The sequence below is a fragment of the Lygodium microphyllum genome, chromosome 23 (assembly GCF_053477565.2).
Source record: "Lygodium microphyllum isolate KBCC chromosome 23, Lygodium_microphyllum_v1.1.10, whole genome shotgun sequence".
Classification (NCBI taxonomy): Eukaryota; Viridiplantae; Streptophyta; class Polypodiopsida; order Schizaeales; family Lygodiaceae; genus Lygodium; species Lygodium microphyllum.
In genome coordinates, this window is record NC_141157.1 from 91,364,021 (window position 1) to 91,374,253 (window position 10,233).

The 10,233-nt window shown below is 40.3% G+C and overlaps 1 pseudogene; it reads right to left on the minus strand.

Moving 5' to 3' along the window:
• Positions 1-5,796: 5,796 nt before the first annotated feature.
• Positions 5,797-6,727, minus strand: LOC148016459 (sphingolipid delta(4)-desaturase DES1-like pseudogene; annotated as a pseudogene).
• Between the last annotated feature and the right edge of the window lie 3,506 nt (positions 6,728-10,233).

Consider the following 10,233-nt stretch of genomic DNA (forward strand, 5'->3'; position numbering starts at 1 on the left):
GGCAACAGCCCCTAAACTTGGAAAAAGATGTATGTGGTGTGGCAATTTGCAGCATGAGAGAAAGGATTGTGCTGCCTATTAGGTGGCCTTGGCACGTCAGCTCATCTTTTGGAAAGATCACAAGATCCATGCATAAGAAATGGGATTGCCTCTTGCTTTGAATTTTGGAAAGGGAGGTATGCAGAAGTTGTTGGAAGACTTGGCTACTCGAAATGCTTATGCGGCAGCACATGCTTCTACTTTTGGTTTACAGTTGGATAGAATGCATGGCCAAGTGATGGTTGGTCCAAAGGTTGATATATGGACACATGATTTACATGCAGCTGAAAAGAGAAAGGTCACTAATAGTGAAATGTCTCATGTATGGCAAGACATTCCTGGCATAACTAGTTGGGAACCACCGGTAGATGCATATTCACTGTATGCATATTTAGCAAAGCTACAAAACACAGATGCACTTGTAGAATAAAAATGAAAAAGAGATGAAGATATTGTAGGGACATCTAAAAGAATGACAAGAAGTGTGGATCAGCCTAAAGCTGCAAATCAGCCACCTTCCGAGCATGTTATGGAAGAGGTCAGCCAGGAGCAAAAATAGGATAACAAACAAGAGGGCAAAAAGAAGGGCAAGTAGCCAGGATATAAGTTGCAATCTGACATTGAGATAGCCACAGATCTTAAGAAGGTTCTTGAAGAATGGATCTTAAATAGTCGGGTGCAATTTACCTTGGGAGAGGTGCTTGGCATTGCCAAGCGAGAATTTCATGATGAGATGATTGACATAATTAAAAGGAAGCGTCAATTTCTTGGTGATACCACTAGTGCATTGTTGCAATTTGAAGAGGAAATTGGTTTGTTGGATATTTGGGCTAAATTTGAGCATGAAGTAAGTATTGGATTATCTATGCAGGATGCTACTAATCAGTGGACATCATGTGGAAAAGAGAAGAAAGTGGCTGAAAATGCATTGTCTTGTAGCAATATGCATGGCGAAGTAAGGCAAATGCAACAATACGGAGAAGAGACTCTAGGATTTATTTCTTGAAGTCACTACACAATAAATCATTGGGTTAGAGCTACCACTGAAACGGTAGTGAAAATAGGGGAATGTGAAACTCCTTTTGTTGATTTACTTGACCATGGGTCTGAGATAAATGTCAGTGAGTGGGGATTGTATGAAAATGGTGCACGACCTATGGACACTGATCATGGTTGGCGTATGAGGGCTGCAAATAATTCTTCATCAGGGGAGCTCTATGCTGCATGTCCTAATGTAAAAGTGATGATTGGTGATGTACAGGAAGAGCAACACTTCTTTGTGCAAGATAATTCCTCATATGCAGTGATTTTGGGACAGCCCTATATTACAAGTATGTGTATGGAAACAAAGGTGCTTGATGATGGTTCTGCTTATGCAAGAGTCAGAAGAAAGAATGGGAGAAAAGCAATCCAATTTCTTATTGTTTGTGTTAATCATCCTAGAAATCGTGATAGGCTTTGAGAGTCTCCTTTAGTTCCAAATGCAAGGGAATTCAAAGACTTGGATTTTCACTAAGCATTGTTGTAATGCGGGGCTACATTAGTGCAGTTTAGAGGGTATACTCGCCTCTTGATGAAATGAAGCATGTATTTACTATTGGTAATTCTCAGTTTACAGCAAACAGTTCATGTTGGTTTAAGCCTATGGAAGCTATGTGTAGGGCTAAACGCATATCTATGAAACGGGCTATTAAGAAACTGAGAGCATTGGGGTTGTTAGTTGAAAGTGATGGCATTTGAGGCATCTTTTATGGGTTGAATATTACTGACACTATGGCTGAAATTTCAACAACTATACATGCAAAAAATGAGGTTGAAAACATAGTGTTGTCAATATGTTCTTTGGATATGTATGATGTTATAGCATTGTTTGCTCAGCAGGAAGGATTACAATGGGCTGAAGCACTTGTGGAGACAAAGTATAAGATAGTTGACAAAAAGGTGAAACAAATTGCTTTGCCACTTCCACCAGAGAGTGAGGGTATGTATGAAAAAGTGTCAAGGCAGTTAAGCTTACAAGATCCTAAAGATATAGGTCATTAATTTACATCTGAAACATTACAGGAATTGAAAGTTTGTGCAAAAGGGTCTCTTTTGCCTGCTGAGAGAGACTATTTTATGCGGATGTAGGCTAGACATGGGAAGGCATTTGCATTTCAGCCAAGTGAAATAGGTTGTGTGGATCCAAATGTTGTCTCTCCTATGGTCATATTTACTATGCCACATGTACCATGGAACTTGAGGCCTATTCCAATGCCTAAAGCTTACTTTCCAAAGTTGATGGATTTGCTAAATGAAAAGATTCGCATAAAGATCTTGGAGCCTTCTTCAGCCCCATACTCAAGTCGTTGGTTTACTGTGCCCAAATCAATACCTCAGTACATTAACAAAGAGAGATGAATGGTCAGTTAAGGAGTTTAAGAAGATCAAGAGGAAAGCCTATGGATTTTTCTTAAAAGATGGATACTTATGGAAACATGCTAAAAAGCAACAGTGTATGCCATTGCGAGTTTTGGGTGATAGAGCTTCACAAGTAACTATTATGCAATAATTTCATGAAAGCTTATGGGCTGGTCATAGAGGTGTTTGGGTTACTTTTACAAAGATCAAAGAAAGATATTGGTGGCACGGTATGTATATAGATGTTGCTCACTTTGTGGAAACATGTACGACATGTCAAATGTATTCAACTGTGAGATGTCGGGATGGATTGCAACCCACATATCCATTATCTCTTCATTTTAAGTGGGTAGTGGATTTGGTCATAATGCCTACAGGTCTTTGGAAAATGAGGTATCTTGTGCTTGCTCGTGAAGACTTGACTAATCAAGTGGAAGGGAGAGCTCTGCGTCCTAAGACGACAAATGCCGTATATACTTTTCTCTTAGAAGAGATCTTTTATCGATATGGCTGTGTGGGAAAAATTACAGCAGATAGGGGTGAGCTAGATGCAGATGAGGCTCATGATTTCTTTGCACGGTTGGGGATAAAGCTTGCTTTAACATCAGCCTATAGCCTTGAAGGAAATGACAAAAGTGAAAGAGGGCATCCACCTATTGTGAAGGCATTGGCAAAAGCATGTGGAGAGAAGGTAAAAGAGTGGCCACGATTGCTCCCTTATCCTTTGTGGGCCGACATAACAACTCATAGTGCTGTTACAGGATATATGCATGCAGAATTGATGTATGGTCAAAAGCCTATCATGCCGATAGAAGAGATGACAGTCACATGGAGTGTGTTACCTTGGGAGGAGGAGTTGAATTGAGAGTTGTTGGCCTTACGTATTAGACAGTTGGAAAGAAAGATAGAAGACATAGAGATAGCAACTACAAAGTTAAGGGCAGCAAGGATATAGAACAAGAAACGGTTTGACAAAAGACATAGACTGAGACCAAGAATCATACAAGATGGGGATTAGGTATTGGTTTATGATAGTAGTTTAGATAACCAGCATATAGTGCCGTGCGTAAAGTTTCCAAAAGATGATTTGGACCCTATGAGTTAAGACATGTGTTTGATAATGCTGCTTATACATTAAATGAGCTGGCAAACTTCTGGTAGCAAGGAGAAGAATCAAATTATTCAAAAGGTGGGAATCTACTACCTATGAGTTGCCAAAATTGGAAGAAAATAGTGGCCATGATACAGGGGCTAGGTAGGAAGATATGGAAGATGAAGAAGCAAAGGATATGGTTGCAGAGGATGAGAAGGACTCAGAATCTGGTGACAACTAGGATTTTGGCACATACCGGAGGATGTGTAGGTTCAGGGGGGGTGGATGTCGTGATGCTATGTGGACACAGTGTGAAAAAGCATGGAATGCATCATCATCCGACTTCTTATTAATCAAGAGAGTCAATGTGATCTGAGTAATTAATATTAGTGTGAGTTGCATGGATTATCCAAAAATACTAAAATTTTGGATAATTTTAGTCTATTTTTTATATTCTTTATTGCAAAAATCTGAAAAAGTTAGAAAAAACCTTCTAGATTAGGATGGCATGCAAAAAGCTAGTTTCTTTTTCAGCCAATTAGGGGATTTTCACAAGAAAGACAGATTGACGAAATCGTGCACGTTGCGATCACTGTAAATAGGCTGAAAACTATAGATTGAAATGAAAGAAGAATAAGGAGTAATCTGGGAGATCCATTGCCGAAGGGTTTTCGAAAGCAAAGTCACAACCACAGAGGTTCTTGAGAAATTTCAAGATAGAAGATCAATCAAGCGAGATCATGATTCAATTTGAAAGCTGAAAATATCAAATGTTTGTACCAATGCAAGTGCGAGATGATCGAATGTCAGAGATTGGTCTCGTCATCAACTAGTTCAGGCTTCCAGCTTCTTGAAATGCAGCATTCAAACTTGAATGTATGCAATACTAGCTGCACTTCACCAAAGTCAATCCAATAGCGAGGGAGGCTAGACAAGTCCTCATCAAAGACAAACTCTGAATCACATAATTTTGGCAGCCACAAGGCAATCTCAGAACACAGTCAATAAAGTCTGCTTGAGCAAGTTAAGTAGATGCCCTTTGCATATCTAGATTCTTCCAGAGCCCAAACCACTACTTGCTAGCCTTGTTCTTATGAAAGAAAAGAGCCGGATAAGTTATGGAGAACCTCCAAAATATCTTCACGAGTCACTTTCCCATCGCCATCCACATCATAGACATTAAAAAAGAACTCCACTTTATTTTTGAAGGCTAGCTTTGGCACTGAAAACTGAGAGAAGGGCTACAAAATCCTTGAAATTCAAGCCATCCAACATCCTTAGCATTCTCTGTGATAACAGGTTAACAGCAAACTCTGAAACGGATAGAAAGTCCTCAGTAGAGATGAAGCCTTTTCCATTGCAATCAAGCTGGTTAAACCTCTCATAGAGGGAGACAATTTCCTGCTGAGAGAGTGTTATAAGCGATCACAGTGTTCTTGGACATCTTCAATGTCGTATTGTGTGAGCATATAGGAAGCCTTCCCTTCAATTCTACCTAGTTATGTACAACTTTTATGAGCCACTGAACCATCTTGAATTCCCAGACAAAATTTCACACATTTGCATGCCCATACCCACATGGGATTGAATTCAAAATATTCCCTGATTAGCAGGGGTTCGCAAGTCTAGAACTCTATAGTTCAGTTGTGTGTCTTGATTCACCCTCACAAGCTGAACATCACCTTGCTCTTTAGCTCTTTGAAATTCAGTTTCGCTTCGAGTAGCATCTTCCAAGTTGATTGGTAGCAATACTACAGCCTGTGATTTTCCTTTCAAGACCTTTCCATACTCTATGTTCTTGTATCTTCCTTAAGGACATGTATCCTTCTTTATCCATGCCTTACTGTCACCAGAACCACCTCCCTCCCTCTACCCTTCCTTTTGATCTGCATCTTGCTGAGTTGTCCTTTTTCTTGGTAACATGAACATGCTCTGAAATGCCCTGCTTCTCCCTCCCTAAGCCTGTTTTTCTCATGGTGTCTTTTTTCAGCATACCACACGCCGTTCTCTCCTGCTTTTTCCTTTGGTCTGATCCCTCTTCTCCTGTGCATTTCGCAGATGTCATCGGCTTCATCCTTTCCACTATTTCTGCTGCCTCGGATTTTTCTTTATTCAAAGCTCTCCAAAGTCCCCTTTCTTTCTGCCTTTTCTCGAAATAGCCAGCTAATTTGCTCCTTCCCCTCTAGAAATTCTCCTGCTTGCCTACAATAGTCTTCAAGCTCTCTATGGCAAAGAAGTAGGTGCATATGTATCATCATCTTCAGCTATAACAAGGATTTCATCTCCTTGACCTTCTGTAGCCTACTCCAAGGAATTCGAGGAAAATCATGGTGCTCATTGTGATAACCCACACTCCATGCTAGTAAATTTAGAGGCCCATAGTAGGAGTATGTCTCTTGTCCTTCTTGTAAAACATAGTGCTCAGATATGAAATGGCGAGCAATAGGATGTAAGCCGCCACCTACGAAGCTAGACAACAGAAGGTACACAAATGGTCTCCAACCCCATGTGTAAATCAAAGCAACATCAAGGGCCACCTGTACCACATCATTGCCGAACTCCCAGAATCCTGGGTTTTTGGGGTTCAGAAACTGTGGTCTAAGGGCATAGAAGAAGAGTTAAAACAAGACCCAACAAGCTTTCAAGAATGTGTTTGTAATAAGCCTTCTTCCAAATAGCTAGGTATGTCCATATCCAGTCCTTCCACCCCTTGATACATGTGATGATCTAGATGATACTTCTGAAATGTCACAGACATTGGCACCCCACAGCCAAGTTTGCAAAAATTCCAAGAAGCTGGTTGTATATCAATGTAGAGAAGGCTAGATTATTATGCTTTAATGCTCCTAAGTTCCTTAAGCTTTTCAAATTAGAAAATTGTTTAAAAATTTCCTGGTCTTCTTGAACTCCCTTGTCGATACCATTTGTATCTTCAGCATAAGCAAACAACTCGAGAAGCTGGAAAAAACCATACTCATTGTAGATCTAGAGCCCATTCTCCTTCTAAATTGTTTGTAACAAATACTAGATTCACTCCCAAACAGCGTCTCTTTTGTGAAATTGAACTTGAACCAAGTGAAGGCAAAACGTTTAGGCAGAGCAAAGCACAACGTCTAAGTATGCACAAAATAACAAATGTCACATACATAAACTTTTTGATGGATTCCACACCTCGGATGCGCAGCAGTACGACATTCAGTCCCTCTTATCATGTGCATCCTCTGGATGGGCCAACTACCCATGATCATTGTCGTCAAGATCCAGGTATAGATCAATCTCTTCATTGTGTATTTTCGGTATATCAGCAAGGTAATTTGTCATATCATCTGTCTCTTCTACTAGAGTTTCTTCTCGTTGCCCTTCTCTTGCTGATTATTTTTCCTGCAATAGGTACTCTAAGCACTGTCCCATCCAATTCTGTCAGCTCATATGTGGCATTGTCAAAGACATATCTGACTATGTACGGCCCAAAGCGAATAGCGTACCTATTTCCATCTGCATGATCTTGACCCACAGCCCAACCTATGCCAATTGGACTAGTGTCAACTATCAATACAATAGGCCTTCCGCAATTATAAAATGCTTTCCTGAGAGTAGGAGAAATCTATAATAACTACTTTAATTTTCGCATGGCTCTAGTGTGGCTCTCATCCCAATAAAATTATTGCCCCTTTCGAAGCACTGATATAAACAATATGCTATGTGTGCAAAATGGGGTATCCAAATCATGTAAAACACATAGGCTCCAATGAATCTCCGTACCTCTGAAGTGGTGGAACAACACTCCGTAATCTTGCCTATAGCATCCACCTTCTCAGTAGGTGAAGGTTTCCTACCATAATACCCACACATATGTCCAACAATGACAACCTCATTTACTCCAAAAATAGATTTTTGACGTGATAGTGTCAAGTTCACTTCTTCTAACCTGGCCAAAATCTTTTCACAAGTTGAAATATGATCAGCCACAAAGTATCTACATCCCTGCTCATTTAGACTCTCATTCTTCTCTTCTTCTGCATACCCCTTTATGGGCACATCATCCAAGAAAGGCATGGTAAGTTGAGGTATATACTCACGAAGGACCTTATGCATGGCATTCATCATATGCGCAATAGAATTAGTGGCACCTTGAGAAAAGGTACACATCTTGACAAGCCCAATAGGAGTTCTCATAGTGGTTAGGTCCCTAGTTTCCAAGGCTAGCTGAAACTGATCATATCCCGAATACAAGTCACCTAAAGAATAAATGGCATGTCTAGCAAATGCTTCTGCAAATTCATCCACAATTGGACCTATACCAACATTCCTGATAGTAACTCTGTTTACTGGCTGCATGTCCTGTATAAATCGGAGAGTACCATTCTTCTTTGGAACCGTAAACCACCTATTTGAGTATGATGCAGATGAAAGCTCTAGGATTCCCATCCTCATTTTCTCATTCAACAAGTCAACTAGCTTTGGCAGGTGCACCCTAGGCATTGGAATGGGTTGAAGGTTCCATGGAATATGAGGAATAGTAAAGATCACCATTGGGGCAACAATATCCAGATTCAAATACCCAATCTCATGCAAAAAGAAAGCAAACCCCCTTCCATGTCGCTCGAGCATATCCTGAAAGCACTGCTTCTTTGAGGGTAACAAGAAATCACCATTTCCAATTTTTAATTTAGCAAGAGTCTCTATACTGAAAATTAATGGCCTATATGCTCTAGATTCCTCAAAATTGGCTGCTTGGTAGCTCTCTCTATTTGCTGATCATTGTCAAGTGGAAGCGGTCCAACTACCGGCTTCACCTTCCTATCCACAGTCTTGTATTTTGTGTCAACCCTGGCTTCATTATGATCCTCTGCATTACTCAAATCATGTTGTAAATCAGCAATTCTGCCCTCTGGTGGGCTGAATATCCTCAGCCCTCTGCTCTATGAAATGCATAGGAACAACCCTAAACTCTGGATGGTGAAATATTTCAGCAGTAAACTCTATTAGCTGAAAGTTTTTAGCCCTTTGTATCTGTGTAGGCTAATCATAATCAGCCGGAAACTCTGTTTGCTGAATTTCTTCAGCACTCAACACTTTTTGCTGAGTCACCTCAGCCTCTAACTCTATCTATGACACAAAATCTAAAATTTCATGAAACATGTCCAAGGACTGCACTGATATATTACTGTAACAACTTTGTATATTAGTTTTCAGCATATTTTCCATCTCTGTCATTGTATTTGCACAAACCATACTATCATACATCCCATCTATATGCTCATCATCCTCTAAAATACGTGCATTTTTCAAATCTTTCTCCTTCCTACATATGTACTGCCTAGCAGCTCTAGGCAACTTAGAAATCTTCTGATAACTCATCAAACTATTTGCTGAAATTCCAACAAAATTGGAGGAGAAAACATTGCTACCAGGAGGCGAGAACTTCAATCTCCTCTGCTCTATACCACCGTCGCTCTCGCGGAACAGCGGTACCTAATGAAAACCCGAATCCCTCATAGTGGGCAGAGGTGCATCTTGAAGAGTATCCGTGTTTCTAGCATGATTTACACACACAGTCATAAACTGGACTACTCTCATACCATCTTTACTACGAATCTGTGCATAATCAAATCCATCATCCATTACTTTCGTCTCCATGTGTATCTCTGTAATGAGTGGTTGTCCTAGGATTATGGGGTAAGAGCATGAATCCTGCACAAAGAAATGGAAATCCTCTTCTACATCTCCAATAGAAATCCTCACACTGGGACAGGTAGCATTCAAATCACCTGCAGTGTTGTTGGCGGCTCTCATATGCCACATGCTCTGTATCCATAGGCCATCTATTACTTTCATAAACTCCACGAACTATGAGATTAATCTCTGAACCATGATCCACCAAAGCAACATAAGGAACCTGTTTCTCTCAAATTTTTACCATTGTTTCTGTAGTTTCCCTAGCCCAATGACTCCGTGAAAAGTGATTGTGCGGTACCAAGATAGGCTCATCAGTTTCAACATAATGTATAGACTAAACCCTCTTCTCTGTCTATGGAAAAACAAAAGCATTCTCAACCATAACCTCATCTTCATCCTCATCCAACTCCCCAATCAAAACTCCATGTGTATCACTAGTACGCAATGTATGTCTTTTTATCTTCACGACTTCTTGGAACTGATCTTGAAACTCTCTTTTCGAAATGCCCAAAACCTCAGAAATAGTAAAAGTCACCTCACTGCCAAGTATCTTGTCATTAAAGATTTTTTCATGTCTGTAGATGTCTTAGTATCGGACATTAATCTAAATCATGGCTGCTTTCTTTGTCTAGGCTCTTACCTCTTTCTTTCTTTTGAGCATCTTCCATTTGTCGTTCTGGCCCTGGTCTCAAAGACGGCCCTCTAGTAGGTGGAGTAACAAACTCACCCCATCTAGTCTTTTTTGCTGCATTTGGATTTTCTTCATCTCTCTTATGCTTCTCCTCAACAAGTACATCTGCTCCCCGATACTTAGCCAAGTAGGCATAAATAGTGTACCTATCAACAAGCGAATCCCAACCTGTCTTAGATCTGATGCTAGAACCTACACTAGTCAAAACAGTCTATTGAATTTTCTCCTTGTTTACCGTCTCCATAGCATAGGTCCATAATGCTGACTGACTCTCTGAACCTTTCTCAATCTAGACTCCATATGCAGAAGCATCTCCTCTAGCTGCCACATA